Source organism: Bombina bombina, chromosome 2, assembly GCF_027579735.1.
Source record: "Bombina bombina isolate aBomBom1 chromosome 2, aBomBom1.pri, whole genome shotgun sequence".
NCBI classification, from domain to species: domain Eukaryota; kingdom Metazoa; phylum Chordata; class Amphibia; order Anura; family Bombinatoridae; genus Bombina; species Bombina bombina.
The window spans coordinates 788068498-788078178 of NC_069500.1; positions in this window are offsets into that span (position 1 = coordinate 788068498).

The window sequence follows — 9681 nt, forward strand, 5'->3', positions numbered from 1 at the left end:
ATCCTAATGGTGCTAATAATCCACCTTTACCTGCCATCATTTCCACGATGGATGAACAGGATCACCGCTTGGATCAATTTGCTCTAGCCCTGCATACCCTGCTGACTAGCTCTGCACATTTGGACCAAATTGTCCCGCAAGTTATGGCTGCTCCTGTTTCCGCTGCTGCACCTATGCTTACCAGGAGCATGTCCGGTTCTGCACCTCTACCTCAGCGATATAAAGGCGATCCTATTCAGTGCAGAGGGTTTTTGAACCAGGTGGGCATTTACTTTGAGATGTTACCTCAGGCGTTTCCCTCTGACAGAGCAAAGGTGGGATTTCTCATCTCGTTACTCTCTGACACAGCTCTTGCCTGGGCTAATCCCTTGTGGGAGACTAATAAACCTGTGATTTCAAATTACCCTGAATTTGTGGCCTCCTTTCGAAGGGTATTTGATGTTCCGGCTCGCTCCTCCTCTGCTGCTAAACGACTCATGTCCATTCAGCAAGGTACAAGATCTGTTGCTCAGTATGCTATTGAGTTCCATACGCTTGCCGCAGAGGTAGGTTGAAGCAATGAAGCCCTTGTTGCCGCCTTCTTTCATGGGCTCTCTGATGCAATTAAAGACAAAGTTGCTGCCAGAGATTTACCAGAGGATCTCGAGGCATTGGTGTCTTTTGTGATCCTAATTGACATCAGACTCAGAGAGAAGCCCTCTTTAAAGGAGCGCTTGCGGAAGCCTCCTGTTCCGTTGTCTCCTACGTGTTCGTTCCCACCCATGCCTCCCTCTCCTCCCATGCCTCCTGGTCCCAAGTCACCAGGTACTGCTGAGCCAATGCAGTTGGGATTCACGCGTCTCTACGTGGAGAGGAGAGCCTTTAGGAGGAGGGAGGGGCTATGCTTCTATTGTGGGTTACAGGGTCACCTACATGGCCGGGAAACGCTCACACCTGAGGTCCTGTCTGGGGCAGACCTTGGGTGGTTTATCCTTGTCCCCGGAACCGCTTAAGGAGAAACCTTTTGTCATGGTTGTCCTTTCCTGGGTGGACTCCTCCATAGTCACTCAGGCTCTTGTTGACTCTGGTGCTGCGCGCTATTTCATTGACAGTGCTTTTGTATCAAAGCACTCCATTTCTGTTTTGCCTCGGTCTGTTCTGCTTACTATTGAGGCCATTGATGGCAGGCCCCTTCAGCCCGCACTCGTTACTCATGAAACTGCTCCGTTGTCCATGGCTGTTGGAGCTCTTCATTTTGAAACCCTCCAGTTCCAGGTGATAAACTCTCCATAATCGACTGGCTCAGGTCCGTAATTTTGTCGTGGTGTCCGCAATGTATTTCCACTTGTCTTCGGAAACCACTTAAAGTCTTGTGCACTTCTTCGGTATCTCAATTGCCAGAGGAGTACCGAGAGTTCCTAGATGTGTTTGACAAGGTGCGTGTCGGTACGTTGCCTCCTCACCAGTCTTACGATTGTGACATAGACCTGCAACCCGGAGCCATTCCTCCTCGGGGCCGGGTGTACCGTCTGTCTGTTGCAGAGAATTGTGCTATGGAGGAGTATGTTGCTGATGCTCTGTCCTACAGGGGCTGGCTTCTTTTTTGTGAAGAAAAAGGGTGGCGAGTTAAGACCATGTATCGATTATAGGGGTCTTTATCATCTTACCATTAAGAATGATTCCCCGATTCCGATCATTATGGAACTCTTTGACCGCCTCAAGGGAGCTACGGTCTTTACTAAACTTGATTTGAGAGGAGCATACAATCTCGTTAGGATAAAGGAGGGTCACAAATGGAAAACAGCATTTAACACCAGCAGCAGGCATTATGAGTATCTTGTAATGCCCTTTGGCCTATGTAATGCTCCTGGTGTTTTTCAGGAATTTATTAATGATGTCCTATGAGATATGTTGCAACAGTGTGTTGTGGTGTACTTAGACAACATCCTCATACACTCACCCACACTTGAGGCTCATCGTTCTGATGTTACACAGGTTCTTCAGAGACTACGTGAGAACGGCCTGTTTTGTAAACTCGAGAAATGTGAGTTCCATCAGACTCAAGTAATCTTCCTAGGTTATGTTATCTCAGTTGCAGGGTTCTTCATGGATCCTGACAAGTTATCTGCAGTTCTGCTGTGGCCTCGCCCAGTTGGTCTTCGGTCTATTCAACATTTTTTGGGGTTCGCCAACTACTATAGAAAGTTTATTAAAAACTTTTCTTCCTTGGTCAAACCTATCACAGACATGACCCGTAAAGAGAATGATCCACTCCATTGGTCACCTACTGCCATTAAGGCCTTTGATAGTCTTAAGACTGCCTTTGCTGCTGCTCCAGTTCTGGCTCATCCTAACCCTGTCCTGCCTTTCGTTCTTGAGGTCGATGCGTCTGAGACTGGAGTAGGTGCCCTCTTGTCTCAACGTCCTACGCCTGTCGATTCCTTGCATCCATGTGGTTTCTTCTCTAAGAAATTGTCTCCAGCGGAGTGCAATTATGAAATTGGCGACAGGGAATTACTGGCCATAATTTTGGCACTCAAGGAATGGAGGCATCTTCTCGAGGGTACTAGTGTGCGAGTGCTCATTCTTACTGACCACAAGATTTTAACTTATCTATCTGAAGCAAAACGTTTGTCGCCCCGACAGGCCAGATGGGCGCTATTTTTGTCTCGCTTTAATTATGTGGTCTCCTACCTGCCTGGTAGTAAAAATGTTAGGGCTGATGCCCTCTCTCGACAATTTTCACTTCTGTCCAAGGAGGAGTCTGTACCTACTCCTGTTATACCTCCTGACCATAATTTGGCTACCATACATACTAATTTGACTTCTCCCTTGGGGGAGGAGATCCTGGCTGGACAAACCAATGCACCTCCTGAGAAACCTAGTGGTAAGTGTTTTGTTCCTGAGAATCTTCAAACTAAACTTTTGCACACTTACCACTATCCTAAAGCTGCAGATCACCCAGGCAAGAACCAAATGATTTGGTCTGTCACTCGACAATTCTGGTGGCCAGATTTTCGTTCTGATATTGCTGCGTATGTTGCCTCCTGCTCAGTTTGTGCACAGAATAAGACTCCTCAACGTCTTCCTGTGGGTCTTCTTCAACCTATTGCTAATGGTGAGCATCCTTGGACACATCTTTCCATGGACTTCATTTTCGAGCTCCCTGTTTCCAATGGCAATACTGTTATCCTTATGGTGGTTGACCGTTTTTCTAAAATGTCACATTGCATTCCCTTGATGAAGCTTGCTTCGATTTTTGGCCGGGAGGTCTTCCATTTACATGGGTTACCCAAGGAGATAGTGTTGGACCGGGGTAGCCAGTTTGTCTCCAGATTTTGGCGTTCCTTTTGTGCTCAAATGGGGATCCAGCTTTCCTTCTCCTCGGCATCTCACCCTCAATCCATTGGGGCTGCGGAACGGTCTAATCAAGCTCTGGAACAGTTCCTCCATTGCTATGTCTCAGATCACCACAATAATTGGTCTGAACTGTTACCTTGGGCAGAGTTTGCTCGTAATAGTGCTATTAATGCTTCCTCCAAGTTATCCCCATTCATGGCGAATAATGTGTTTCAACCATCCTTGTTGCACGATTCATTCATGTCTCAGGGTATTCCGGCTTTGGAGGAGCATCTCCGGCAACTCCGTTCCACGTGGGTGCAGATTCAGGATTGCCTTCATCGTTCTATGCAGCGCCAAAAGTTCCAGCCTGATAGTAGGCGTCTGCCCGCACCTTCCTACCAGGTTGGTGAGAGAGTTTGGCTGTCCTCCCGCAACTTGAACCTTCGTGTGCCTTCCAATAAATTGGTTCTCCTTTATGTTGGTCCTTTTCAAATACTCCGACGGGTTAATCCTGTGGCCTACGCTCTTGACCTTCCTCCTGCTATGCGCATCTCCAATGTTTTTCATGTCTCCCTCTTGTAACCATTGGTCTACTACTGTGTTGCCTCATCCTCGTCTTATCTTTGTTGACATCCAAGAAGTAATAAGGACGACTCCTCGTTAGTTAAAATCCCAATTTTATTAGACATACAGGATCATGTGACTAAGGGGTATTGACCCCGAAACGTTGTGTTTTTTTCATCTGATCCTGTATGACTAATAAAATTGGGATTTTAACTAAAGAGGAGTCGTCCTTATTACTATATTCATTATTGAGTGTGGCAGTCACTCCAAGTATTACCCTCTTTTTTGGATTGTGCTGTGTGCTGGACTATATTATTATTATTACTATCTTTGTTGACAACCATGAGGAGTATGAGGTCAGCAGCATTATTGACTCGTATGTCCAGGGGCCGTGTACAGTATTTGGTTCACTGGAGGGGCTACGGTCCGGAGGAGCGTTCTTGGGTTCCCTCCTCTGATGTTCATGCTCCCGCCCTTCTCCGTGCCTTCCATGCCCATTTCCCCAATAAGCCTTTTGTCCTCCCGTGGGGGAGGGGTCGTTGAGGGGAGGGTACTGTCAGGGTTTTATCCCTGTTTGCCATGTGCTGCTGGCAGCCATTTTACTCACACCTCTTCCTGACTATGGTGCATTGTGGGGGATGCTGCTCATTTCCTACACTTCCTTTTATGGCCAGACTGGTGTGCATCATCCATGTGAGACAGGATGCAGTCTCAGAATTGTGATGTCATCACTTTTTAAAGGGCCTCTGTTCAGTATGCTTTGCCTTTGCGTTGTATACAGGAACTCTCTGTGAGAGTTCCTGTGTATTACCTAGCTGCCTGACGTCCTTCCTGGTTCCTGATCCCTGGCTTGTTCCTGGCTCTGCTGATTTCCTGGTTCCTGATTCCGTCTCGTCTGACTATTCGCTTTGGCTCCTGAATCTGCTCATCTGACTACCAGCTCTTGTTTTGACTCCTGGCTTGTTATTTGACTTGTGGACTTTTTATTATTTTTTGCTTTGAATAAAGGTGTGATAATTTTTCACTTCTCGTTTCAGTCTGATTCCTGGCACCCTGACACATTGTAGATTCTGGTGCATATGGGAACTATTTATATAAAGATGTTGTAAATAGAAAAAAAAACAATTGTGTGTAAGCATCAACCAGTTGTCATTCGTGTAATTGATGGTACCAAAATCCACACAGGTCCAATCACACATGAAACAGTACCTCTAAAAGTACAAATACCCACTGGTCATACAGAGTACATAGCGTTCAATGTACTTCCTTCACCTCTTTTCCCTATAGTATTAGGTCTCAGCTGGCTACAACAACATCAACCTTCAATTGATTGTAAGGATTTATCAATAGATCTTTCATCTGATTACTGTAAAAAATACCTGTTACCCCCAGGTACATGTACTCCAACTCTCAGAGTCAGAATTCACACTCCCGGAAGCCTACAGAGATTTCTCAGACATGTTTAGTAAGAAAGAGACAGAAACACTACCACCACATCGCATATAAGACTGCCCCATCAATCTCCAGCTTGGTGCTGTCGTACCCCACGGACATCTGTACCCTCTCAGTCAGTCTGAGTTACAACATTTAAAAACCTATCTTGACGAAAATCTCTGAAAAGGCTTTATAAGACCCTCTACATCCCCTGCAGGAGCAGGGATGTTCTTCTTTAGGAACAAGGATTCTTCACTCAGACCGATTATAGACTATAGAGAACTTAACGAGAGAACCATAAAAAACAGGTACCCCCTTACACTTATCCCGGAATTTATAGAAAGACTACGGCATGCAAAGGTCTTCACCAAACTGGATCTTCGAGGGGCTTACAATCTGGTAAGAATTTGCAAAGTTGACGAGTGGCTTACAGCATTCCGGACATGGTATGGTTTATATGAGTACCGGGTAATGCCATTCGGTCTATGTAATGCCCCCGCGACCTTCCAGTACTTTATAAATGACGTGTTCAGGGATCTTCTAGATGTTTGCATCGTCATTTATCTAGACGATATTCTCATATATTACGAAGATTTACCTCAGCACATCACACACGTCAGATGGGTACTCTCCAGACTTCGTACGCATCAGTTGTATGCTAAACCGGAGAAGTGTGTTTTCCACACAGATAACATCTCCTTCTTAAGTTCAGCTGGAATAAAGAGAACAAAATGCAAGCTGTCAAAGACTAGATCCAACCAGCATCAAAAAAAGAACTTCAACGCTTTCTTGGCTTTGCTAATTACTACCGAAAATTCATAAAACATTTCTCTAAGGTAATTAGACCACTTACCATTCTTACTGGCTCAGTGCCCTTCAACTGGAAGGAAGATGCCAATAAGGCTTTCACTGAGTTAAAATTCCACTTCACAACGGCACCGATACTACATTTCCCTAATCCGAATCTCCAGTATGTCTTGGAAATAGACTCTTCCGACTACGCAATTGGAGCCATACTTTCACAATGGGAGACACCGGCTACACCACTCCATCCTGTAGCTTTTTTCTCAAAGATTCTATCTCCTGCTGAACGAAATTATTCCATCAGTGATAAAGAGCTTCTGGCAATAAAACGTTCCTTAGAGCAATGGAGACATTTGTTAGAGGGTACTTAACTTCCAACAATCATCTACACTGATCATAAGAACCTAGGGTATTTACAAAATAATAAAACTTTATCCGCTAGACAAGTAAGGTGGAGCTTATTTTTCGCAAGATTCAACTTCAACATAATGTACAGACCTGCCAACAAAAATCGCAAGGCAGACGCCTTGTCTCGTAAAGAGCCTGTACCAGTTTATCCAGAAGTGAGTCGGAATATTATACCTCAGAAACGTTTCTTGGATATAACAACTGACCTAAGCAAGGAGTTAACGAAATCCTTAAGGAATGACTCAGAGATACCCCACAACGCAGTCACACTTAAATAGGATGAATTTTACTACTACAAAGATAGGTTGTATATTCCAAGAAACCTCAGATCAAGCATACTACAACTTTTCCATGACTCTCCAGTATCTGGACATCAGGGAAAACGTACCTCTGAGAAGATCTCAAGGGGTTACTGGTGGCCAGGACAACATTCTTCAGTGAAAGAGAATATCCAAACCTGCACTGTGTGTACCACCTGTAAGTCGGAGACTCAACATCAACATCCAGATGCCTCTGGAAGTTCCTAAGCAACCTTGGCAACAGGTCGGCATGGACTTCATTGTAGAACTCCCCAAATCACAACATCAGAATACCATTTTAGTTGTCATAGACCACTTCACAAAGATGGCCCCCTTTGTTCCGTATCACAAGCTCCCAACATCCTCTGAGACAGCAGATCTCTTAATGAAGCATATTGTCAGGCTGCATGGACTCCCACATATCCTGATCTCCGACAGGGGATCCCAAGTCACGTCACACTTTTGGAGACAGCTCTGTAGGATATTACAGATCGATCATCACTTCTCAACATCATACCACCCCCAAACTAACGGGCAAGTGGAACGTATAAATCAGTGGTTGGAACAGTACCTCCGCTGTTATTGCTCTCATCACCAAACAGATTGGGTACAGTACTTACCCATGGCTGAATTAGCTTTTAATGATGCCATGAATTCTACCAGTAACATGTCACCATTCTTCACAAATTACGGGTACCATCCAGCGATAACCTTTGCTCAGGGGTTTGTCACTACTTCTCCCCAAGTCGACTCAATGACCAATTCATTGTTAGAAAATTTCAAGGTACTTCAGGAGAACATCAGAGATGCGCATGCCAATCAAAAGAGGCATTACGATCTAAGAAGAAGGGAGCCCCCAAAATATACCGTAGGCCAGATGGTTTGGCTCTCCACTAAATACCTTAGGTTACACATTCCAACCAAAAAGTTATTAATGAAATTCATTGGACCCTTTGCTATAAATAGAATAATCAATGATAATGCAGTTAAACTGGATTTACCACCTAACCTACGCATTCATCCGACATTCCATGTCTCTTTACTCAAGCCAGCAAGAGACATGAGGGACTCTACCTTGGTTCTACCACTGACACCTCTTCGTGACCTGCCTGATGAATACGAGGTTCAATCTTTGTTGGATTCCAGATACCACAAAGGTCAACTGCAATATCTCATTCGGTGGAAGGGCTATTCCAACCAGGAAGACTCCTGGGAACCCTTTACGAACATCCATGTACCAAGGCTTGTCGCTATGTTCCATTGACGGAATCCGGATCGTCCCCAACCTCAAGCTGTGGGACAGCTTGCTTGAAAGGGGTGTCATGTCAGGATTTCCATTTGGCCCTTCCCCCTTCACCTTTAAAAGCTATCCCTCTGCTGCAGACAAGTGCTTAGTAATTTGTTTAGTTTGACTAACTGTGAGCTGAGCCAGAGCAGGATTGTTGTTACTGCCTATCAAGCACACGGATTCCTTCAGTACTTGCTCCCCAAGGATCTTATTTCTCCCTATTTGGGCTTATTGTTGCTACCTTTCCTCTCTCTGAGAAGTAACAATATCTTGGAACTGTGAAACTTTGCATCATATGTGAATATACCTTCCTGAGTTACACCGGGATTTACTTTCTATTTCCTCCATGGCAATATCAGAACAGCATGTAGCCTGTCTGCCTTCCAACCAGCATTACTACAAATCCTTCTAACCTGGGCTGATACACGGAGCGTGTAACGCTCCTCTTCCTCTCTGTCTGCCGCAACCGGAGATCCTCAACCGACACCTAAAGGGGTCACATGACCGCGGCTCTCCACAGCACTTCAGGCGATCAGCTGTTTTGCCACACGAACTTACCTGAGCCGAATTGCTTGCAGCGTGAGCACTGAAGTAACGCTCCTCCCTTTACACTAATCCGGAGTTGAGTCAGAGCTGCCAGAGACATAACATCTTAGTTTCTCCTTCTGTCTGCCTGCTGCAAACAGCTCAATTCAACCCACGATATAACTCATCTCTCTATTCTTAAAGGGACAAGCTCTCAGGCAATTCACTCAAAGGTGAACTCTCATATAGACTTGCTCATCCTCCATCTCTTAAAGGGGACATGACCTTAATATATATTTTCTCACCTACTATATGAATTATTCACTTACAAATCTAAAGCCTTAAACTAGATCTCTGCATACTACTATAGTATATTCTCAGGATCTCAACCAATAATTTCACTCACTGCCATATTGTGTATCTACAGCAAATTCAGGGAATACAGAGGCCACAGTGATACAAACCTCATTTTATGTCTATAGTTGCGTTCCATTCAAATTGATTCCTTGCACGAGGAAGAAGAGCAAACGGAGGGAACACATATGCCAGACTGAAAGTCCAATAAACTGCCAGGGCATCTAGCAGAACAGCCTAAGGGTCCTTTGACCTGACTCATACCTTGGGAGCTTGGCATTCTGACAAGATGCCATGAGAACCAACTCTGGCTGTCCCCAACTGAGAATCAAGCTGGAAAATACCTCTGGATGAAGTTCCCACTGCCCCGGATGAAAAGTCTGTCTGCTCAGAAAATCTGCTTCCCAATTGTCCACCCCTGAAATGTGGATAGCAGACAGACAACAGTTGTGAATCTCTGCCCACTGAATAATCTTGGCTACCTCTGTCATGGCCAAGAAACTCAGAGTTCCTCCCTGATGATTGATGTAAGCCACTGACGTTATGTTGTCTGACTTCAACCCTGATAAACTGGGTTGAAGCTAGCTGAGGCCAGGCTAGAAGAGCATTGAAAATTGACCCTGAGCCCTTAATGAACCCCAGACAGCACCCCAGCCCAGGAAACTGGCATCAGTGGTTACAATC